This window comes from Lepus europaeus, chromosome 2, assembly GCF_033115175.1.
Source record: "Lepus europaeus isolate LE1 chromosome 2, mLepTim1.pri, whole genome shotgun sequence".
Classification (NCBI taxonomy): domain Eukaryota; kingdom Metazoa; phylum Chordata; class Mammalia; order Lagomorpha; family Leporidae; genus Lepus; species Lepus europaeus.
The window spans coordinates 143,627,848-143,652,059 of NC_084828.1; the positions used below are offsets into that span (position 1 = coordinate 143,627,848).

Here is a 24,212-nt window from a genome sequence, read left to right on the forward strand (position 1 = left end):
GAACTCCATCCAGGTCTTCCATATGAATGGCAGGGCCCCACTCATATGTACCACCTTCCCAGGTGCATCAGCAGGAAGCTGGATGGGAATCAGAGTAGCCAGGACTCCAACCAGCACTCCAATGTGGCATGTGGGCTTTCCAAGTGGCAACTGATCCTGCTGTGCCACAATGCCTGCCTCCATCACTTACTGAACACCAACTACATGCCAGGGCAGTCTTGGGCACACAGAACCACTGGTCATCTTTAGCCAAAAGCCATGTCAAAGATGCTTGCCTGTCACCAAAGTGCCCTCTACTGAGCAGAGGTGACAAGAGGGCTTGCCTTTCATATCAACTTCCATCAACTGGAACATCTCTCATGGATTAGGATGCTGTGGTTGGAAAAGCTAAGGCTGGGTCTGAGCTTTATTTAGTCAGTGCCCTGGGATGCTGCTGCTGCTGCTGGCCTGGGTACCACACTTTGAGAACTACATGTCTAAACTCATTTAAACCAAACTAAAAACACAATGTCAGATGCAAGGTTTTCCCCTCTTGGGGCCACAGCAGCCTAGCACACCCAAGCTCTGGGATTCTGAGGCTCCGAGAATCGCACAATCTAGCCTCCTTGCCTCTCCTTTCTCCTTGTGCACCAGGCATGCTGGATTCTTAGGGCATCTGGTCAGCCCTGCTTTAGTTGGAGAAGAACAGGTGGGAATTTTGAGTTCAGCTTTGGCAGTGAGTCTCAATCAGAGGCAATTTTGCTCCCCCGCCCCTAAAGGAAATCTGCCAGGTCTGAAAATATCTTTGGTTGCCAAAAGTGAGTGGGTGTGGCTGGCGCCGTGGCTCAATAGGCTAATCCTCCGCCTAGCGGCGCTGGCACACCGGGTTCTAGTCCCGGTGAGGGCGCTGGATTCTGTCCCAGTTGCTCCTCTTCCAGTCCAGCTCTCTGCTGTGGCCCAAGAGTGCAGTGGAGGATGGCCCAAGTCCTTGGGCCCCTGCACCCGCATGGGAGACCAGGATAAGCACCTGGCTCCTGGCTTCGGATCAGCGCGGTGCTCCAGTTGCAGCGCGCCAGCTGCAGCAGCCCTTGGAGGATGAACCAACGGAAAAAGGAAGACCTTTCTCTCTGTCTCTCTCTCTCTCACTGTCCACTCTGCCTATCAAAAAAAAAAAAAAAAAAAAAAAAAGAAAGAAAAAGAAAAAGTGAGTGGGTGTTACCAGCATCTAGTGAGTGGAGGCCAGGATGCGGCTGCACAACAAAGACTTATCCCACTGCAAATGTTAACAGTGCCAAGGCGGCGAATGAATCTGCCACTGGCAATGTGGGGCCAGGTTCTAGGGCTGACTGGGGCCTTAACCAATCGGGGCTGGTTGTGAAGAGCTAACAGCCGAGAAGTACAGGGTGGCCTTTGGAGAGAGTATCACAGGGCAACAAGGAGAGGAACTCAGGAACCAGGAGGGAATCCAGGATCCGCCACAAGAATGGAAGCCCGTGGGTTCCGGGAGCACAAGGTGCATGGCAAAGCGTTAAGCTCTTGTGGAGGAGAGATGGGGAGGAAGTCCAGTGAAGGATTTGGGGGTTGTTGCCGGGGCCCTGAGCTGCTGAATGTGGACCCCGCCACAGGGAGAAGCCACACCACCTCCTACAGGGCATTCCTGGGTACGTGCAAGCGAGCCCGAGCCCAGGAGCCAGAGCCTGATCCTGCTTCTGTGCAGGAAAGACAGAGTCCCTGTGCAAGCTGGGAGGTGGACAGGTGCGCATGTGACGGTGAACAGAGGGCCGCCAAGGGGCCAGGACAGCCCCCTGCACGCTCCGCGCCGCTCCGCGTCTCAGCTGCGTTCTCTACCAGGTGAGAGGGCTGGATTAGGTGATTGTTACAGTGGTTTGGCACGAAGGGTGTTAGCAGAAGCGTCAGGTATGGGGCCACGCTAATTTGCATGGGGCTCCAGCCCACAGTCACTGCAGAGCTCTCTGCGAGCACGAAGCCTGGTGCTGTGCTGGCACGCAGGACTTGCCCAAGCAGTGGAGTACATGTTTGTACATATGAGGCCAGGGAGCAAATCGGCCCGGGCACGACAGGCGCTGTGCTTGCGACTGAAACCCACGCTCCTTCTCTCGTGAGTCCAAGGGGATGCTCAGGCGTGGAGCAAGGCGGCCAAGCGGGAGCCTCTGTGAGTGCACACGACCAGGTGTGGCTCCCGGCGCTGAGTGGCATGGCAGGGGCTGGCTCCGAGCAGCTGTCGGGGCTTTTTTGTTTCCTCAGCATTTCAGTTTTCTGCAGCAGCCACACTCATGGCGAGAGAGGCCGATTTTGAGCTTCCATTTCCTCCCAGCAGCGACACGAACAAAACACACCAAGTGGGTGGGAAGGTACAGCGAAGGAAAAGCGCTTCTCCTGATTCTCTTTGCAAAACCAAACCCGAGAGGAAATACACCAGTAGATTATGACGCTGAGGACCAGAGGTGGACCTCTGAGCGGGAGCTCAGACCACCCACTATATAATTGCCTGGGACTTGCTCAAGGTCACCCTGTGCTTGCCCAGGTGGCCAGTGGGATGCAGTCAGGGGCGGAGCCGTCCTCTTCACAGTGCCCTGCGCCGAGGGCTGGAGCCCCTGGAGACCACGGGTTCCCTTCCCACTCGGGGTTAGACCTCGTGGTTAACAAAGCACAGACTGGGTCCTGGATAGGTCAAGTCCAGGCTCCTTCACTGAACATTCCCAGCCTGCCACTGGCAGCCAGGGACGACCTTCCTGGCCACACCCATGCCACAGCTCCTCACATGGACTCTCGCCCCCGCCCAGCTTTGTGGTCACACTGTGTTCTGTGCACACACCCAGGACCCCAGGCGCAGGCCCAAGAGGGGCAATGCCTCCACCCCACGCTTCCAGGAGCAGAGGCCATATCACCCTTGGAATCTACACATGTATCCCATGCACAAGGGAGGGACTGCATCTTGTTCCTCTCTGTCCCTCCAGCGCCCGGCACAGTACTGGTACCGAGGAGATGCACGTGGAAGGCAACAGAGGCTCAACACTGGGGTTTCTGAGCCGCAGACACAACCTGCAGCCACGGAGCTGGCCCGGGGGCTAGGACTATCTTTCCCTGTCTAGAAGCAAATGTAAGCCTAGACAGGAAGAAGGGGTTACCAAGGGGAAGGAGCCCAGGGAGCACCCTAATTCCAAGGCTCTAGGCCGTATCTTCTCCTGCTGGGAAGGAGAAAAAGCCTGGCCAGACACAGTCTTTACAAAGGAGAAAGGACAGTCAAGATGCCAGAGGTACCTACCGCAGTCCCATCTAGGCCATAGCAGCCATTTGGGGATGAAACAGTGGGTGAAAGATCTCTCTCTCTCTCTCTCATCTCTAACTTTAAAATAAATAAATCTTTAATAAAATAAAACAAAACCAAGTGGGGTTGGCTAGAGGATCGTACTTTGCAGGGCTGCTGTAAGCACGCAAGCAAACTATGAAATACGCCCAACCGGAGAAGGTACGCAAATATCTGCTCTCTTTCTCTCTGCTTCTGCTCTGGAGCTCCACAAGTCCTGCCCTTCTCCTTCTGCCCCACGAGAACTCCCATGGCCAACTTGGCTCCATCACAGCCGGATTAAATAGGCCGGTGTGGCCCGTCACCCACCACCGAGCACTGCTTCCGTGGGAAAGGGCTCTGAGGCTCCAGGCAGCCCCTACACCCAGACACCAGAGTTTGGAACAGCAGCCACTTGGCAGCGGAGGTGGCAGAGCTGGTTCCCATGGCAACCCTGCTCCCACAGCCCCGCCCAGTCCACAGGCCCAAACCATTGCTCATACTGGAAACTCCTTGCTAGGTGGCAATGCTGCTCCCTCAACGATTTTAATAACATGTGTGGGAAAACCCCAGGCATCTTTACACGGAGAGACCTGCTTTCTCGGCTGCTGGCTGTCTCCTGCTCCCTTTGCTTCCCCACAGTTAGCACCACGTGGCAAGGTCTGAGGTTGTTTCCTGGACGTCAGATTTGTCCCCCTAAGCAGATCGTGAGCTCTATGGGCTCAAGAGCCATACTTAGTCCCTGGCCTCTCACAGGGCCAGCTCGGGGTCCATACACTGACTGCTGGACACTGGGTGCAGCCCTCTGCAGCCCGGCTGGGCCTCGTGCTTCTGAAAGAGGCCAGGAGCCCCCTAGGACTGCAGGGCTGGGAGGACTGAACACCTGGGTTTAAGCTTTCTACTCAGCAAGTTTCTGCTTTTGTTGTTAAAGATGCATTTATTTATTTGAAAGAGAGGGAGGGAAGAAAGAGAGAGAGAGGGAGAGAGAAAAGGAGCTTCCTTCCACTGGCTTACTCCCCAAGTGGTCGCAACAGCCAGAACTGGACTAGGCCAAAGCCAGGAGCCTGGAACTCCATCCAGGTCTCCCACAGGGGTGCAGGGGCCCAAGTACTTTAGCCATCATCCACTGCTGTCCGAGGCACATTAGCAGGGAGCTGGATCAGAAGAAAAGCAGCCAGGACTTGAACCAGCATTCCGATAGAGGACGCTGGCATTGCAGGTGGTGGCTTAACCCACTGTGCCACAACACTGGCACCAGCAAATTTCAAGCTGTGGTGGGTGGCTATGGGACCCTTTTGAAACAGTCTTGTGCAAAGACCCAGGGGGTTCTCAGTGGGGGGGGGGGGGGAGCTGGGGAGTTAGTAACAGCTTTGACTCCGCATCCAGATAGCCTGTGCTCCATTCATGGCTATAACACGGGCTCCCTGGGTGACCGGGGGCAGGCGCCTTAACTTCCCAGAGCCTCAGGGTCCCCATCCACAAAACATGAGTGCAGGGCCCCCGGGGATGTGTGAAAAGCTGGAAGTGCCGTCAGCAGCAGCATGTTTCCCTGACATGGAACACACTGGGACCCTGCTCTCTCTGCAACCAGCTGGCTCCAGGGGTTGAGAACACTTCCCCAGCCCCTCCACAGCCTCAGCTCCGGGCACCCTCACCACGCAGGGCTGCAGAAAGACCCGGGATAGGAACACGATATGGATGCCTAGGACGGCAGTGGGCCTAGATGCACCCCACAACGGCAGTGCCCAATGGCTAAGACCCTCACCACGTCTGCCTCCCTTCTCCCAGGGTCCTGGATTCTAGGGCTTTCACAGAGTTGTTTCCCAAAAGACTAGCTCCCCAGACTGGCACTGCGGCATAGCAGGTAAAGCCCCAACTGCAATACTGCATCCCATACGGGCATCAGTTTATGTCTTGGCTGCTCCACTTCCGATCCAGCTCCCAGCTGGGAGAAGCAGAAGATGGCCCAAATGTTTGGGCCCATGCTGCCTTACCGCCTATGTGGGAGACTCAGATGAAGCTCCTGGTTCCTTGCTTCAGTTTGGCCCAGTGCTGGCCATTGAGGCCATGCGGGGAGTGAACCAGCAGATAGAAGATATTCTCTCTCTAACTCTTGAATTGCAAATAAATAAATAAAGATTAAAAAAAAAAATAGCCCCTGAACAGGTGTTCCGTATGAGCTGCACATGAGAAAGAAATGGCTTTGGCCACCGGCACTATCAAGGGGTCTGTGGGCTCCCCGGCTTTGCCACACACCCTCCCCAACCCAGCGTCCCAGAGGCCTGGCCACAACGGCAGTCACAACCCCTACCACGTGGCGGACTCTGCTCTGCACTGGCCAGACACCAACAGTCACACTGAGCACCTTCAGGGCACGCTTCATCCCGTGGCTGGTCTCCTGCTCTGACCACAGGACCCCAGCCAGGGGCCAACCCAGAGCACCCCTCACCCCGCCCCCAAAGATGCTGCCAGCTTGCCTGACTGTTTGGTGTTCACGGGTTTTTGTCTACTTCTATAGTGATGGTTTTAAAGTCTCCCTTTCCCCCCATCAGCAGAACTCTAAGCGTCCTGGGTAGAGAGGCATGAGGAGGACACATGTGCTGTCCCTGGAGCTCTAGAGACTGCACCCCCACTCCCATGGAGCTCCGTCAGCCCTGGGAAGCTAATCTCGGGTGATGTCTGGGTGTGCCCAGCTCGGGGATGAGGCCACACTGAGGAGGGGTGGCCCAACCCAAGCGGAGGAAATGGCTCCGCATTCCAGGAGCTGCCCTTCCCTTCTGCACAATTCCCAGAAACGGGCAGCTTCCCCAGCACTGCTGACCTGTGAGCTGTGCAGAGGTGGCGTGCGACCCGCGAGGGGTCCAGGGCACTCAGCATCCGCACGGCCTCACCGCTCCCCGCCCCCCAAATGATTCGCTGCAGCCCTTGCTTCCCGGCTTTGCTGGTCCACGTCCAGCACTTCTAGCAAAGCCCCCAGAGTACTCAGCGCACTCCACGATGAACACCTCACCCCACAACCAGGCACAGGTGCTACTCATGCTGTCAAGGACCCGAAACACTAAGTGAGGCTGGCAAGCACGTGGCCTGGGGCTGCCCCTCCCACGCCCAGAGCCACAGCAGACATCACTAATCGATCTCGGGCCTCTTCCTGGCTGCATCTGGGGATCCTCTTCAACACAGTGGTCTTGGCAGCCAGAACGAGGTGCCTGGTCGAGAGAAAATGGGTTTGCCACCCTTGGTCGAGCCCACTGCCCTCTGGTTCCCTCCAGAGCTTCCTGATTCATGGCCGTCATTTTCCACAGGAAGAGTTCGGGTCTCTAAAGAGTAGCCTGGCTGGCTGTCTCCAGAGAACTCTGCCACTCAAATCATTTGGTAATCCACAAGCCCCTGTGTTTCTGCAGACCCAGGCTCCTCTTCCATATCACCCCCGGACTGTGGGCAGCAGGGCGGAAACGGTCAGGCAGGAGTCCCAAGGCCCAGGCAGAGGCCAGGGGAGGGACACACGCCTGGGGCTTCCTCACCATCCCATCCTTTTATCACCACTGCCTATGCTAGGGCCCTTCCCCGTGGGAGGTGGGGGTCCTCTGGACAGGGCCCGGGCTTAGCCAGCCACCCAGCCAGCCCAGTACCGTGAGTCCTGGAGCAGGTGTCAAACCACCTAGTGTACTAACGCCTACAGAGAGCGCATCAGGAACACAGGAGCACTTAGCATGAGCACTGGGTCACAGGCTGTTGGAGGATTTTTACCAAATTAACTCTTTTACTTCTATGACCATAGGAGGTAAGAACTTTGGTTATCTCATTTTACAGTTAAAGTAACTGAGACACAGAGAAGTACAGCCACTTTTTCTAACGTCACTCAGCTAGAAAGTGGCAGAACCAGGATGTGAAACCAGAGTGTGGGTCCAGAGCTACGGCCAGCGGCCACACTGGCATCCTCTCGTTGCCGGCAGCGGTGGGCATACGTAAGTGGATTCGGGTCAGGGCACAGGCAGCAGATCCGGGAGCACTGGAAAGAGGTCAGCAGTGGGTCAGAGGGGAGGGGTCAGGAGCAGAGAGGCCGCCAAGGCCAGGTGGCTGCCCTTGTGGGAGGCGCAGAGGGGTCGGTCCTGGCCTCAGGAGCCCCAAGGCAAATCCCGGTCACCAGGAACAGACGGCCCTCATCCCTGCCACCAACATCCCCTTTTTTTTTTTTAAGTATATGTTTTCATTTTTATTCCACATTTAAGGAGACAGAGACTGAGGGAGAGACATCTTCCATCTGCTGGCTCACTCCCCAAATCCAATTACTTGCACTATCACCTGCTGCCTTCCAGGATGTGCGCCATCAGGAAGCCAGACAGGAATCCAGGAGGCCGGGACTGGAACCAGGCACTCCGATAGGGGCGCCCAACATCTGCCCCCACCTTGGAGCTGACTGGGACACCATCTGACCAACAGGCCCAGGCTCTGCGACCTGAGGGTCGGGAGGAAGCTGGCCTGCACTAGGCACTCTGAGAACCTCATTCCTACGTGGGACCTGTCCCTGCCCCGGCCTACGTCCTTGTGGTCCTCCATACCAGCTGCTCCCTGCCCAGCCCAGGGCTAGCCCCTCACCTGGAACTTCACCAAGGACTCGAGCTATGGAATTGGCAGCCTGCAACCTTAGGCCAACCATTACCCCTCCGTACCTCAGTTTTCTTTTTTGTAAAAGTGGGGCCAGTGGCAATGCTGGCCCTGCAGCCTCGGGGTCCCGCTCTACCCTCACCCCCGTCCCGTGGCCCATCAGTGACGTGGAGGCTGGGAGGGAACCCAGCGCACGACTGAGGGCAGGGCTGCCACCGTGGCCACACTTCCCTGAGTTGGGAAGTGGCTTTCTTTTGAGATCTGCATTCTCCGTGCCTGGGGCCCTGTTAATATTTTCCTACCACCAGGGCAGCCTCTCCTGCAGCACAGCGGGGGGTCTCTGCAGCCTGGACAGGAACCTGCGTGCCACTGGGGAGGTCAGCCTGGTGCTTCCCCACCAAGGGAGACAGCTAGCCTCTGAGCACTCTGGAGCTACTCACTCGGTTGTCCTGCCTCTCCCCAGGCTGATTGCACACAGCCCCTCCTCCTGTCCCTCCTCAGGGCCCAGGCGCAACCTTGCACAACCTTGCACAAGCTGGACCCAGCCAGTGCCTCCCCCAACCTGCCCAGCAGCCTGAACATCCTTCTACCTCAAATCCAAGGCCAAGGCCTAGCGACTCTGCCACCGTGGCTCCCGCACCGCAGGGCCTGCCCTCTGCCTGGGTCCCCCACTGCCCAGCATCACTGCTCATCAGCCAACCCCCAAAACACAGAGATCCTCCTGGAGAAGCTGCCCGTGGGTTCCTGGAGCCCTCCCCACTGGCCTGAGGCCTCTTGCACTGAACCCTGCTACTTCAGCCCGTGGGATGCCAGCCAGGTGCCAGGTGGCAGGCTGAAGTGCTTTGTGGCCGTTATTTCATGGACAATGCACAGCCACCTTACCAAGAAGGCACTGTTTGGCCTCCAAGAACCAAGAAGGTCAAGGCTTTCTGGGGTTTGTCCAAGGTTGTGTGGCCCCGTCTGGAGTCTGATCACAAAGCTCTTAGCAGGCCGCCTGGCTCTTGTGGGGAGCGTGTCTCCCTCCTTCTCCCCTCAAAGCCACAAGGTGGGCACTGTCAGCTCCCCTGCTAGAGTGGGGCAGGGGCTGAGGGCTAGACCTTGCCATCCCTGGGCCCCCAAGAACCCTGGCCCAGCTTTCTGCATGGGGACACTGCAGGTGATTGCTGTATTTCTGAAATGTGGGTGACACTAGGAGCCACCAGGAGCCTGGCTCAGGCGCAGGGTAGGTGAGAGCTGGGGTGGACACTTGCTAGGGGCCATGCAGGACCCAGGAGATCGGAGTGGTGGCCCTCAAATGGAGACACCGTGTAAGGAGTCCCACCAAACACTCCTGAGCACCAGCCCAGCAGGAGAAGCAGTGGCGACAAAGGATCCTTTCCAGACACTCTCAAAGCTCCAAGAGCTCTGAACCCCATCAGCACTCAGGGCCTGGCTCCTGGGCCACCACTGCCTTCAGGGCTGGGGTGCCATACCCCACCCCCAAAGGCCCCATGGCCACAAGACAAATTCTCCTCTTCTCTCTCCCAGGTGACGATGTCCCCATTGCACAAGTTGTCCTACAGGTTGTGACCGCCCAGAGCTGCTCCCCATGGATCCGTGGCCTTCTTCTGCCCCCTTTGGCAGGTGGCCCAGAAGAGTGCAGGGTGGGGACAGAGGAAGGGGAGGCCACCACGTCAGCAGCCCCTGCCTCTGCTAAGCCCTCCTGTGTACCCTGGTTGACCCAGCATCTCAACCCTGCAGCAGCACAAAGAAGGGCTTGGGAAGACACGGACACCCCAAATCCATGTGTTGGCAGAGGCCAGATGGGTAAGGGAGAGAAGGGAGCAGCGCTGTCCCTGGCAAGCAGAGGCTCCTGCGATCCCGCACCAGTGACCGGGGCGCCACCAGAACACCTGCAGCAGGGCTGCCAGTCGACACTTTAACAGAGCAGCCGCAAATCTCAGCCTCTACTGGAACACACCCACCTTTTAAACACTGGCCACCAGTTTAAATGTCTGACACACTGAGTAAGCCCAGAAAAATCACGCCAGTCCCAGGGTGCTGGCCGCCACCCCTGGCCCACGAAAGGTGGCCCCTCCAAGGTGGGCTGCTTTTTGCACTGCCTCGGTGTGGCCTGGCCGTGGCCACACATGGGTGTGAGATGAAAAGCAGCAGAAATGGAGCCAAGGAGAGCAGCAGCCAGGGCTCCTTGGCCTGCAGGGACTACTGCTGCCCAGCAAGCTTCCGGGAGGGGACCCCCAGCCCACCCCAAGGGTGGGACACAACTCAGGGAGTCGGGGGCAAGAGGCCCCTCCAAGTGGGGCCATGGCTCTGATTTGTCTTCTTCATTTATATTCCAAACGTTAAACGCCATGAACGAAGAACGGGAACACTCTCACGCTTGACCAGAAATGAGAAAGAAACACGATCCAGGCTCTCCCCTGGGGTGGGGCGAGGAGATCCAATCTCCATTTTTAAAGAGTAACCAGACTGCGGAGAGTAGGCTGGGGGCCAAAGAACAGGGGAACTTCCTGAAAACGAGGCGGGCATGGCAATGAGCAGGCGGGAGGTGCGGCACTTTCCCGCGCCAAGCAGGCCCAGGATGCCCAGTGTGGGCTCTGGGAGGCTGTGAGCCTGGAAGCCAGGTGGGGAGCAGGTGCAAAGTCACCTCAGGGACCCTCCTGAGCGTGAGTTGACTCCGCCAGAAAACCCTGAGGCCATGCTTCCATCTCCAAGTGGCTCTAAAGGCTGCAGGGCGTTTCCACCCTCCTAACCAGCCTGGCCAGGTGGGATGGCCAGAGCAGGGCAGAGGAGGGGGCAGAAGGCAGAGATGGCATCTGCTCCCTTCTGCAGGGCTGCAGAGGTCAATACTGGCTGGGGCCTGGTTCCCAGCCCTCTGCTTTCATGTTTCAGAAAAAAAAAAAATCACCCATCAAAGCATTTGCCTTCTGCTAGTGGGATAAGGATACTTCAAGGAAAAATGGAACATAAGTTTATTTCAGTGTCCAAAAGCTTGGAAATCCATGCCTAGATTTTTCATAATTTGCACAATACCACGTTTGCAGACTCCTTCTATAACCTTGAGCAAATCAGATACCTCTCCGTGTAAAACTCTCGGGGTTGGGAGGGAGGACAGTGACCATCTGGAGGCAGAAGCAGGCCAGGCTGACCACGGCTCCACCTGCTCATCAGGCCCCGCCCCCCGCCCAGGCGAGAAGACCACAGCAGCCGTGTAGCTTTCTTACGATTCAGTGACCCAAGGCCAAATACGGTTTTGGAATGATAACTGTTTGTCTTGACTCCTGAGAGGGAGACCTGCATTCAGAAACGTCTTATTACAGGATATCGTTACACTGTTTGATCTCATTATTAGTTATGATTGGGCCTGTGTATAAAACTAAGCTCCGTTGTAGGTCTGTCTGCATAAGAAAAAGCAGTACATACATACATACGGTACTATCCCCAATTTCAGGCAGCCCCTGGGGGTCTTGGGATGCCTCCCCATGGATAAGGGGTGACTCCTGTATGTTTTCTCAAAGCAGGATGCAACCTGTTTTAATCTCCACTGTGTCTCTGGTGCGGAACATGTGCCCGTGGAAGGTACTCTATAAGATCTGTTGATCTACTGCCCTCCAGGCCTTGTGGCGACGCTGCAGAATGCTGCAATAGAAAGGGACAGAACTGAACACCTGCATTTGGACATCAGGAGAGAGGTCTGTGTGCGGGCCGGGATCTGGCTAGTAGTGACAGGAAGAAGAACCCCTCAGCTCCTGCCGGCTCTTACTGTGGGCTCACGTTAGATGAGCTCCTGAGTGGCCCTTCTCAGTAAGAGGGTGGCCCACAGCCTGGCCCAGGATACATGGCATCACCGCTCTGCAGCCCAAAGTCGTGGAAAGTTGGAGTTTTCAGATGGTCTGTGGGACGGTGTCCAGGAAAACTGGTCCATGGAAAAATGGCAGTGTGCTGGGTTTGGGGAGACAGCCAGGGAGAAGTTCTCCAAGGGCGTGCCCGGGCGAGAGGAGGATGCCTGTGCTCAGCGGTAGCCTCTGCCCTGCTCTGCGTTGCAAGCGCCCCTCCTCCCACAGCCCTTGCTGAGAGCCTGGCTTGGGGAATGAAGGCGTCGAGGACAAAGCAGACAGCTGACCCTGGAAGCCAGGCGGCCAGCATGGCGCCTGAAATCTGGAAACGCCAGAGTGGGAGGGCTCTCGTGAGTCCTCAGAAGAGTTTTCAAGAAAAATGAATGATGCCCTCAGAGACCTCTACAAAAGAAAACTCTTTGGGAAGGAGCAAGAGACGCTGGGGAGCGCACATCCTCGCCTCCACATACATGGGCTGGACCTGACTCCCCTGTGCTAAGGTGCAGGGGGCGGGGGGCAGGGCTGGGACACGCCCCTCCACCCCTGCCACCCCATTATGGATATGGAAAAAGAGGCTCGTGGAGGAGGGGGCCTCACTCCAGGCCACGCAGGTGACCCTCCCACCCTCAACCCCCCACCCGCGGCTAATTCTCAGCCCCTGCCTGGACACCAGGCGCTGCCGCGATCCCCGTTTGGGGCAAGAGCTGCCCTACCCTCTTCTTGCACGAACAGGGGCTCCCGCAGCCCTCTGCCCATCTATCCTTTTGGCCCCTACCAACCCTAAATAGCGAAGTCCCTCTGAAAGGCTCTCTTAGAATGGTTATTCTGTTCCAGCGCCAAGTGGCCAGCTCTTACTCCCCCTTCCCATCCCTTCAGCCATCCCCAGTTGGAGTCCAGAAATAAAACAAAGGCTTTGTGTCTTTATTTTCATTTCCTCCCTAAAATCTCAAACATGCAGGAAACACCCACCCAGTCTCTGATAAGTGGACTGGGGCGCTGTCCACCGCAGGCGGGTGAGGCCAGGGGTCAGTGAGTGGGGATGGATGGGAAGGCGAGGCTGGCCGGCCTCTGTGTCCCGGGAGTGCCAGAGGGCACCTGGCTTCCTCAGCGGGTGTGCGGGGTACGAGGCCTTCCGGCTCTGCCAAGGAACCTCAACCCCAGGACCGTGGGTGCAAAGGCAGGGCTGGGACACACATCTCACACTAGGTTGACTGCACAGATGCCCCCAAGGCTCTGGGACAGCGGCTCCGCCCCGCTGCCCTCATCTCCGGTTACAATAAAGCAGGCATTGAAGGAAGAACAGGAGAGCGGCTATTTGGGACTGCTGGGTGGACTCTGAGAGGATGGTACTGACCGACAAAGATGCCTTTGCCACTGCCTCTTCCCTGGGGCATCAGTTTGCAGTGGAGGTGAAAGAGAAAGAGGTGAAATGGTGGGTTACTTAAAAAGGGCCGATGTTCCAGATGGTCTGTGGGAATGCTGATGGATGGGGGGGGGGGGGGGGGCCTGCACCTAAAATTAGGGTTTTTTAAAGATTTTATTTATTTATTTGGGAGATTTACAGAGAGACGGATAGACAGACAGAAAGGTCTTCCATCCATTGGTTCACTCCCTAAATGGCCACAATAGCCAGAGCAGGGCCAATCAGAAGCCAGAAGCCAGCAGCTTCCTCTGGGTCTCCCACGTAGGTGTAGGGGCCCAAGCACTTAGGCCATCTTCCCCTCCTTTCCCAAGCCATAGGCAGAGAGCTGGATGGGAAGTAGAGCAGCCGGGACTAGAACCAGTGCCCACATGAGACACTGGCACAGCAGACTGAGGCTTAGCCCGCTGTGCCACAGCTCCAGTCCTTAGTTTTGCCTCTGAAAGGCGTATAAAATGCTTTGAGGATGCAAGAACCTGTCTCTAAACCTCACAAAACACAGCCCTCCCTGAGGAGGGGAGCAGGCCTGCTACACTCCACTATACTTCCAGCCAATCTCCACACAGCTGTGCCAGGGACAGCCTAACAGAGTGGAGAGTAGGCTCTTTTTACACCCAAACTTCTCTTTCAAAAGTGGGTGTAGGAGCAGGTGTTGTGGCACAGCACGCTGAACCACTGCTTGTGAGGCCCACGTCCCATATCAGAGTGACAGTTTTGAGTCCTGGCCACTCCACTTCCAACCCAGCTTCCTGCTAATGTACCCGGAAGACAGCAGATGATGGATGGCTCAAGTACCTGGGTTGTTGTCACCCTGCATGGGAGACCCGGATGAAGTTGGTGGCTCCTGGCTTCCTCCTGACCTGCTGTGGGTATTCGGGGAGTGAAGCAGTGGATGGAAGACTGATTCTCTCTCACTCTGCCTTTCAAATAAATAAATAAATCTTGGGCCTATAACCCTAATGCAGATGTCTATTTCTGTATAATTAAACAGGAATTGGTTTTTAAATACGCCCAACTGTCTTCACTGAGGTCGCTGGGCTCCGAGCCTTGGCCGACTCTTGCAGCATTTCCATCAGAGGGAGGGAAAGGACCCAGTGGGTGGTGCCTTGCTGGCAACTCAGGGGCAGAGGACATTGCCATTCATTCTCACCACTTAATCGGGAGGAACTGGGGACTGCTTCAGGTCCCACGTCCCAGGATGACACTAGTTCAGATCTCAGCCCCCAGCCATGACTCACCCAAAAGGGAGGTAAGGAAGGCCTTTCCAGAAGTTTCGGAATCTCTGCTGCACAGCTTTAAAAAGCAGTACTTTGCTCGCTGTTTGAACTCAAGCCCAAGCTCCACGCAAACAGGATCTCGCCAGGCTGCCGCTGGGGAGGCAGGCGGTGGGTGGAAAGGAGAGGCGGCCCTAGCAGGGTGAGGAACTGCCTCCCACCACGGAGCCCGCACCCTGCACAGCTGCAGAGTGCAGAGCTGCTCTCCGCCTCGCTCCTGCCTGGCAGAGGAGGATGGGGAACCAGCACCCAGGGCACGTTCCTCTGGGGAGAGCTGAGAAGACGAGCCGGAGCAGGTGAAGACAGGGACTAGGAAGTACTCCTCATCCTCTGGTCTCCTAACTTGAAGGCGGTTTTGTGCTTTTGAATACAAAACGCATCTTGTTAAAGATCATTTTAGATGAGCTGCTAATCAACTGCTGTCGTCTCGTTATAGAAAGAGAATCGTATTTTCTCTCCCCCCTTTCCGATTGCCACGCCTGCCATTTAAACTACAGCTCCGGCGGTGTAGCTGTGACTGCAGACGCTCTGCAGCCTGGCCTCAGCCCACAGTGGTCAGCGCAGGTGTCTGTGGGGTGGATGAAGAAGGTCAAAGCCAGAGATGAGTCCTATCCTACTCCCCTGTAGTGGCCAGAGGCAGCAAAAGGAGCGTCTCTGAGCCGCCGACACTCTCCCTGAATCAGCTGGAGACAAGGAGCCGCACAGCCTGCACGTGGGCACTCAGCAGCAAGGCTCCCCAAACCCACACTGAGGACGGGCCCCCATCAGCAAGGCCAAGCTGCAAGGACCGCATTTTCTAGCCCCACCCGCCTTGGGCAGGACCGAGAGCAGACACAACGGTCACATCTGTTCCTCTGGGGTACTGGGCACACGTGCTTGCTATCCTTTAAGCTCTTCTGTTTTTCTTTTTCAAAATGAAAAATAGCTATACAAAGTTCACGGATGACTTAGAGGTTCAGAGTTGACGGGAAGACTAAGGAGGGCCTGAGAGAATCCCTGCCGGCCCTCACTGCCTCTCCTTGCCAGGCGGGGCCAGGGCTGCACCTCCTCCATGGCCGCTGCGGCCTCACCGTGGCATCGTGCATGGGCCACTCCCTCCCTCCCCAGTACAACACTGGTTATGGAGAGCCAGGCACCCCCTGGGGTGTTTCCCGGAGCACTAGGAAAGAAGGTATCGTGTCATTTTTGGTCACCTAGTTCTGACAACAGCCCAGGGTAGCCAGAAGAACAAGTGCTTTGGACAGACTTTGATCAGGGTCCTTCTTGGTGCTGCTTCTCTCAGGTTGCGAATGTGGGTGATCTATTGAGCTTCCCTGAGGCTCAGTTTCTACACCTACAAAAGGCTAACAGCATCTAACAAAACTGTTGTGAGGCTCAGACATGGCAAATACAAAGAATGTGTCAGGGGCAGCCCACAAGTCTTTGCTGGAGGAAAGATGGATAGGCAGATGGGTGCATGGATGGGCAGGTGGCTGGGTGGGTGGATGGATGGGTGGGTGGGTGAGTGACTGGATGGATGTATGGGCAGGTGGCTGGGTGACTGGATGGATGGATAGGTGGGTGGGTGGACGGACAGATGGATGGACGGGTGGGTAGAAAATAGAATGGCCATAGGGAAAGGCTGCCTTTAAATCATTCCATTGAGGAGCAAACTGCCCATGCTGGAGAGAAACAAGGCCAGCAAAGGTTCATGCGTGACAAGTCCAGTGGGACAGGCTGAAGGGAAAAGGAAAGAACTTTGTAAGGATGACAGAATCCCCAAAGGGGCAGCGAGTGCCCAGTCTCTGGAAGGGTCCAGCCGAAGCCAAAGACCCTCCCCTAACAGCTGTCATAGACACAGGGGCTCCCCTGAAGAGTTTCCCAGCCTTCCCTCAAGGGCTCGTTTTCCCATTTTGGCCACCTCTGTATTCTACGTACTATTACTAGCTCAATCTTTATCTTAAAATCATTATACTTAAGAAAAAATACTTCCTAACTTACATTCTTTAGCCTAATCTAATGCCTACTTTAAAAGACGAAGCTTGGGCCAGCACTGTGGCGCAGCGGGTGAAGCCTCCACCTGCAGTGCTGGCATCCCATATGGGCATCGGTTCGAGTCCTGGCTGCTCTACATCCAGTCCAGCTCTCTGCTATGGCCTGGGAGAGCAGTGGAGGATGGCCCAAGTCTTTGGGCCCCGGCACGCATGTGGGAGACCCAGAAGAGGCTCCTGGCTCCTGGCTTCGGATCAGCTAAGCTCTGGCCATTGTGGTCATTTGGGGAGTGAACCAGCAGATGGAAAACCGTTGTCTCTCTCTGGCTCTGCCTCTCTGTGTAACTCTGTCTTTCAAATAAATAAAATAAATCTTAAAAAGTGTATTATTAAAAAAAAGACCAGGCTTGATATGATACCTGTACTTTTCATAATCCGTATAAATCAGTATTAAAATGTAAAGAGCACGAGAAACGTGCTCTCCTGCGTGTGACCACACACACTGCTCTCTGAGCCGCCTAACCACCCAGTGCTCTTCACTCTCCCAGCCCTTCCTGGCTTCCCAGGCTCACTTGATCTGTACATTTCATCTGATCCCCATGACAACCCCAAGGGCTGGCAGAGAAGTCATAGACAGAACCTGGGCCCAGGCAGCACAGGATCCAACCAAGCCCGATAGGGAGTCACGGAGGGCCAGAATCGGAGCTCAGCGCTCCGGATGCCCTGTCCCGCCCTCTCTGTCCCAACACTGCACCCGGCATGGCCAAATCCATTCTTGGTGCTCTCCAAAGCCTCACCAGCGATATAAGCCAAATGTAAATATGCTGCTTCTCCGTTGAGGTAGCCTGATGCCTGCCCCTCCAGACAGAGAATACACCTCCTGAGACCCAGAAATGTCACCTCAGCAGCCTGTGATGACCCACGTTGCCGCCTGCCATCAGCAGGCCCCAGAATGTAAAGGACAAGGACGGGGACATTTCTAAGGAGCTAAGGAATACACGCATGCCTGCTTCACAGCTCCTAGAAGCCGGCTTCCTAAGAAAGCTGCCTGGGGTCACACTGACCAGCTGATCCAAGGGGAGACCCCAGGGGCTCAGCGGTGGCAGCCAGACCAAGGAGGGACCAACCCGCATCACACACTGCTACTCAGAGACAAGATGGGGCACCACAGGAAGCCTGCAGGTGCCAAGGAGTACAGCATGGCCTTCACCTTGACCTCAACGATGCTCACTGCACTGCTGGAAGCAAGATGTGCTTCACTGCCCTCTTCTGAACCCACGGGACAGGGGCGGGCAGCTGGCGCGGTGCCCAGACTCGACTCGGGATGCCCACGTCCCACACCGGAACGACTGGGTTTGAGACTTGGCTGGGCTCCTGATTGAAGCTTCCTGTGAGTACACACCCTAGGAGGTAGCAGATGATGGCTCAGTACATGGAAGACCTGGACTGGGTGTCCAGCTCCCAGCTGTTGAGGGCGTTTGGAAAGCAAACCATCAGATGGGAGTCTCTCTCTCTCTATATATATATATATGTGTGTGTGTGTGTGTGTGTATAAATATGATAAATAAATATAAATATATATATATAATATATATATAAAATAAATGAAACTTAAAGAAACAGAGGCCCACAGACTTCAACTCAGGCTGAGCAATGACAACTGTGCCACTCCATCTGACATCCGATCCCTGTCTCTGCCCTCTCCGGCTGCCCTGGCTGGGATGACGGGGCCACAGAATAGGTCCTCAATAAACAGTAGTGGAGCAACGTGGCTTTGGAGCAAGGGCACTCCCTCTGGGATCCAGGGCTCCTTTTCAGAGACCCATGAATCCCCTGAATTATGAGCCCAACTTTGGGCATCAAGCAATTTTTTCTGGGCTCCTCGTTGGTGTATTAAAGAGGCTCTGACTCTGACTCAAGCCGGTAAAGCCATTTCACCGAACCCCAAACTCTCCGCCTCCCAGGTTACCAGCCCCAGGCAAGAACGTGCAGAAGTGAGCAGAGACCTCACAGCAGCTGAGAGCACCCTTGGGAGATCTGGGCTCTGCCTCACCTCCTGTCATTTGGGCTTTGTTACTTGCAGCCATAAGCATTCCCACTGAGTTGGTGCCACAGGGCCCGGGGGCATTACCCAAGAATCCCATCTCAAGGCTCCAAATCTCAGCTCAGCGCCCAGACAACATCCACCTCCCAGGGAGCTTGCCCAGTGCCTTCCCTCTTCCCATCCCTAGACAAAGGTGACCGTCCCTTATCACCAGCCAGATGTCTGTCCAGCACCTGGCACATCCTCCAGACACTGGGGAACATTCCAGCTGTGCACGAGAGCGTGCTGCCTTTGGTTCCCAGGGCAATGTTTGCACAGACTACACAGTGCTCATGAGCAGATATGTTTTCAATCACTGGCAGGGGGCACATGTTTGGGGGCACGTTATTGGCAGATCACACCAGATGTAAAACACACAACAGAGCCCACATTTGCCTGAGCCCCAAGAGGCTGGTCACCGTGTGATTCTGACTCAGTTTATCTGTCTGGCAGTCCTTCCGGGTTCCAGATGATCACAGGAACTCAAGAACCCACCCCACGAGCCACTGACTTGTCACTTTGCAAGCAGCTCAGATAGTGTGAAAAAATACCAGCACTGGAGCTAGTAATACTGCAACCTTGGTTATTATCTGTCACAAGATGTCTAACACAAGTTAGGAACACAAGAAATGGAAAATATCAACCGCTGGGTACAAGAGCAAAGCTGGGAACCCTTGAAGACCAAGTGGACTTGGATTTCCCCTCCTCCTTAAGGAAAGGTCAAGGTCACATCAACACAGCACTGCCCCCTCCACACACCCCCCCCCCCAAGAGACTATCAGACTATATAAACCCCAGAGCATCAAAGCCCTAGGACACCAGCCCTGGCAGAAAGAGAGAAACCACAAGGTAAGCCACAGACAGAGCTGGGGATCGGCTGCCCAGCGAGCAGTGTGAACTGAGACCCAAGGCTGGAGCCCGTGGCTGCACTCTCGGCCGTCAGCAGGGCAAGCGATTTACAGGAAATTAGGAGGTTTACAAACTGTTAGCAGCTCAAGTTTCCTCCCGGGGAAACGCTAAGAACGGTCTCCGGGAAAGGGCTTTGTTCACAGCTAAGCCCCTGACACGTGTCAGTTATTAATACCCACAGCTCACTACCGCACACTCCCACCCACCCGGGAACGGCTGCACGGGTACCACACTCCAAGAGCATAATTCACACAGCCCCAGGCCCTCGCGCCAGGGGCCAGGACAGACTGGTGGTCCAAAGCTCGCCCCTCAGATAGGCACTTGGGCCAGGGAGGACCCTCTGCAGCCTCAGGTCCCCCACATGTATATGGGGACAACCGCGCAGGTGCTGGGTCCCTGTCTGTAAGCCCTGGGAGCTGCGAGATTAGAGGCCGGCTAGGGGACTTCTAAGCCACACCCCCTCTTACTCCTCCCCCAGGGAAACCCTGGAGGCGACCATTTCAGCCTCTGCTGGCAGGTCTGGGCCACAGTGGAGAACCACACTGGACCCCAAGGAGGTTCCACGCTGGGGGGGGGGGGGGGATCCCAGAACTCTGCCGTCAGGGACCCGGCGGTGAAGGGCTTGGTCCACTTTCCAGTCTGCACTCTGCCCCAGCCCAACACCAGTTACTCCCCAGACAGACTCTAACGGGGTGTCCGGACCCCGTTCCGGCCCCGCCTCCCCGCCCCTGGGAAGTCTTCCCTGACCTCCCCGCACAGGAGCGGGGGTCCCTCAGCGCGCCCACCGCTCCCGGACTAACCTGATGCCACCAGGGAGCACGCCGGGGAGTCGTTCCCTCTGCGCCCCCGCCGAGCCTGCGGGGCAGGAGCTGGCGCTGTGCCTGACACACACGGTGGGCGCCCAGGGCCCAGTCAGGTCAAGGTAGGAGCCCAGGCCCCAGTGGTGAGCAGAGCCCCGGGGCGCAGGGAAGGCTTGTTTATGAAGCAAGCTGCTTGTGATTATTCGTACGAATCTGACAACTCCCCGGGCGGATCTCTGTCCTCATTAACGCCATTTTAAAGGAGGAGGGGGCGGGGAGGAGCCCCCCACCCCAGTCCTGCCGCCCATCTCCGCGCCGGGTCAGCCAAGGAACCCCCGGTGACCGCCAGGAAAGGGTCCCCGGGGCGGTGAGCAGGCCCTCCCCTAGGGTCTCGGTCGCGGCCGATTTGCCGGCCGCACACCGTGATGCCGGAGCCCTCCGCGGGGGCAGAAGGCCACGCCGCGCTAGTCCCAGGGCGCCCCCGGCGCGTGGAGAGCGCAGCAGAGCCCGGGGGCGGCCACACCTCCCGCCCCGGAACAAAGCGCCGAGCGGGCGGGGGACCGGCGCCCGGCCCTCCGCGGCGGCCGGGGGGCACTCACCGCGCTGCAGCCCCGGCTCGGCTCCGGCCCTCAGGCCGCCTCCTCCACGCGCGCGCCGAGGCGGCGGCGGCGGCGGCAGCAGCAGCGCCCGCCCGCCGGGCCCCGCGGCAGCCGGACGGACGGCTCCCCGCCAGCCGGCCCGCCGGCCGCTCTGCCCGTCCCCGCCCCGGCGCCGTCTTAAAGAGACCGCGCAGCCGCGCGTGCCCGGGCCGCGCATTCCTTATATTGCAACAGCGCCTGCTAAAAATAGAGCGCTGCGGCGGGCGCGGGGTGGGGGAGCCCGGCTCCCGAGCCTCGGCCCGGCCGCCCCCGCGTGTGCCGGGTCCCGGGACGCGAGCCCCGCCAAGCCCGGCCCGCCCGCGCCGCGTCCCCGGGGCCGGCCCCTCGCACCTAAGGGGGTCGGCGCCGTGGCGTCGGGAGCTGGCTTTGAGGTGGACGCCGAGCCTCCGGAGGGACCTCCGCGCTCCCCCACCTTTCAGTCTCCGCCGTGGCGCCGCCAATTTGGGAGCCCAGAGGCGGCTTCCCGGTCCTGCGCGATGCCTGCCGCCCTCCTTCCAGGATCCTGCCTCCCGTCGCGGCGTCCCCTAGAGCTTCGCGCTGCGCGAGCCTCCCGGGCTTCAGCCTCGACGGGGCGGCTGCGACTGGACGGGCGACACTGGCGACACCGTTTCCTGGTTCACTTCTCCCATTCCTCTCCAAGGGCGTGACGTTCCCGTTTCAAAAGTTGAGAGATAATTCACACGCCGTAAAACTCCACCTTCTACCGTGTACAGATCACGGGGTTGTTTAGTATGTTGGCGACACTGTGTCGCCACCACCCTAATTCCAGGACATTTTCATTGCCATTCGCCAAAACTGCCCATGAGCAAGCACTGCTCATTCTCCCGTCCCCTAGACCCTTTCTGTCTCCTCGGAGTTTCTGTCATGGACATCTATCATGGAACCACACAGCAGGTGCAGGAAGTTTTCAGGGTGTTGTACCAGGCAGCACTGCCTTGTTCCTTTTCACGACTGAATAATATTCCATCAAAAGTGTGCATGTATTCCCAACGTTTTCTTTATCCAGTCGTTGGCTGATGGATTTTTGGTTTCTGCTTCGGGGCTGTCATGAATGAGCCGCTGTGGACATGCCTATACAAGCCTTTGCAAGAAGATTTGCTTTCACTTTTCATCTGGTATACAGTAATCCCCTTTATCCTCAGAGGGTACATCCCCGGATGCCCAGTGGGTACCTGAAATTGCAGACATCATAGCAGCCACGTGATAAATGCCTAATATGAGAGAACTCTGCATGTGTTTCAAAATTGTTCTGCACCAATATAAACTTATCTTTTAATTCTATTTTTCAGTGAGTGTTTTGAGGTGCCCTCCTATGGAATGCTTTTCCTACATACACATACTTATGATAAAGTTTAATGTATAAGGTAGATGCAGTAAGATAGTAACACTAATTGCTAATAACATAATAGAAAAAGTGTACTGTACTAATTTGCCAGCCTCATTGGTCTTGTACTTTGGGGCCACTGTGAAGTAAATTAAGTGTAATCAGGACACTTGCACTATGATACCACAATGGTTGATGAGATGCCAGAGGCAGCTACTAAGTGACTAACGGAGGGTAGCATACACAGCATGGATACTCTGGACAAAGGGCTGGCTCACATCACAAGCTGGTTGGGGCGAGACAGCAAGAGTTTTCATCCACTTCTCAGAATTGTAACACTTGTGAGATTGTTTATTCCTGGATTTTTGCATGGAATATTTTCGGGCCAAGGTTGACCATGGGTAATCAAACCTATAGAAGGTGAAACTGTGTGTAAGAGGGCTGGTCTAGGCTACTGACTAAGTGGGAGTGGAATCAGAGAGTTGTATTTAGGACTGCAAAAAGTTTATGGAAAATGGAATTAAAAGGTAAAAATAAAAACAATTTTTGAAAAAGATTTATTTTATTTTATTTGAAAGGCAGAGGCCCAGGTGTGAGGCTAGGCTGAAGCCAGGATCCTGGAACTCCAGTTGGGTCTCCCATGTGGGTAATAGGGACCGAAATACTCTGCTCATCTTCTGCTGCTTTCCCAGGTGTGGTAGCAGGAAGCTGGATCAAAATGGGGCAGCAGGGACTCGAACCATTGCTCATATGGGATGCCAGCATCACAGGCTACACCACAATACCAGTTCCCCAAAATATAAATTTTATTTCACCATATAAGTTCCATCATGTTCAAGACATTTTTGTAAGTAATGATACCAACCATTTAGACTACTCCCAAAGAAATGAGGAGTCTGGGAGTTTAACCATGTCAACCCAATCCCTTTTACGTTATTAACCAAAGAAAAATGGGAGGCCTGTGCTGCAGGTGGAGACTTAACCTTCTACGCCACAGTGCCAGCCCCATAGCCATTGCTTTGTCTTCAGGTCTATACTGGTAATTTCACCTCCTGTTGTAATTCTTTTTAAGATTTACTTATTGGCCAGCGCTGCGGCTCAATAGGCTAATCCTCCGCCTGCAGTGCCGGCACACCGGGTTCTAGTCCTGGTCAGGGCGCCGGATTCTGTCCCAGTTGCTCCTCTTCCAGTCCAGCTCTCTGCCGTGGCCCGGGAGTACAGTGGAGGATGGCCCAAGTGCTTGGGCCCTGCACCCGCATGGGAGACCAGGAAAAGCACCTGGCTCCTGGCTTTGGATCAGCACGGTGCGCCAGCCGCAGCTTGCTGGCTGCAGTGGCCATTGGGGGGTGAGCCAATGGAAAAGGAAGACCTTTCTCTCTGTCTCTCTTTCTCACTATCCACTCTGCCTGTCCAAAAAAAAATTTTTTTTACTTATTTATTTGAAAGGCAGAGTTACAGAGAAGGAGAGGCAGGGAGAAAGAGAGGTCTTCCATCTGCTGGTTCACTCCCCAGATGGCTGTAATGGCCAGAGCTGACCCCATTTGAAGCCAGGAGCCAGGAGCTTTCTCTGGGTCCCCCATGCAGTTGCAGGGGCCCAAGGACTTGGGCTATCTTCCACTGCTTTCACAGGCTATAGCAGACAGCTGGATTGAAAGGAGAGCAGCCAGGATTCAAACCAGCGTCCATATGGGATGCTGGCACTGTAGGCAGAGGCTTTACCCATGATGCCGCAGTGCTGACTCCTGTTCTACTTCTTTAAAGAGGTGCTTCAGGGTCTGCTCCCACTTGTTTAAAATTTCCAATGAAAGCTCTGCTCCTGTCTTCAGCTGGTCTGGGTGCAACCTGGAGAGCAGATGTCGTCTTTGACCTTAGTTTTTTTGGTCAGAATTGTGTGAACCTGGCCAGCTGAGCTGTTGGTGGTGGGAGGCAGCATTTCTGATGTTAACTGTCCATGCTCTTCAGTTAAGGCACAGGCAAGGTTAACTTCCTCCTGGCAAACTGGTGTGGATGATCTGCCCCTGCAGGTTTCACCTTCAACATCATTTT

The 24,212-nt window shown here is 56.0% G+C and overlaps 1 protein-coding gene across 2 annotated transcripts in view; it reads right to left on the reverse strand.

Moving 5' to 3' along the window:
- MRAS (muscle RAS oncogene homolog) overlaps positions 1-20,845 on the reverse strand; it is a 56,029-nt gene extending 35,184 nt beyond the window's left edge. The window contains exon 1 of one of the 2 annotated variants that reach the window (XM_062214178.1): positions 20,783-20,845. The gene's annotated coding sequence lies outside the window, so the exon portion shown is untranslated. Of the gene's footprint in view, positions 1-20,183; positions 20,557-20,782 lie in introns of those variants that run through there. The other variant, XM_062214169.1, reaches the window with a different exon arrangement.
- Positions 20,846-24,212: the final 3,367 nt, after the last annotated feature.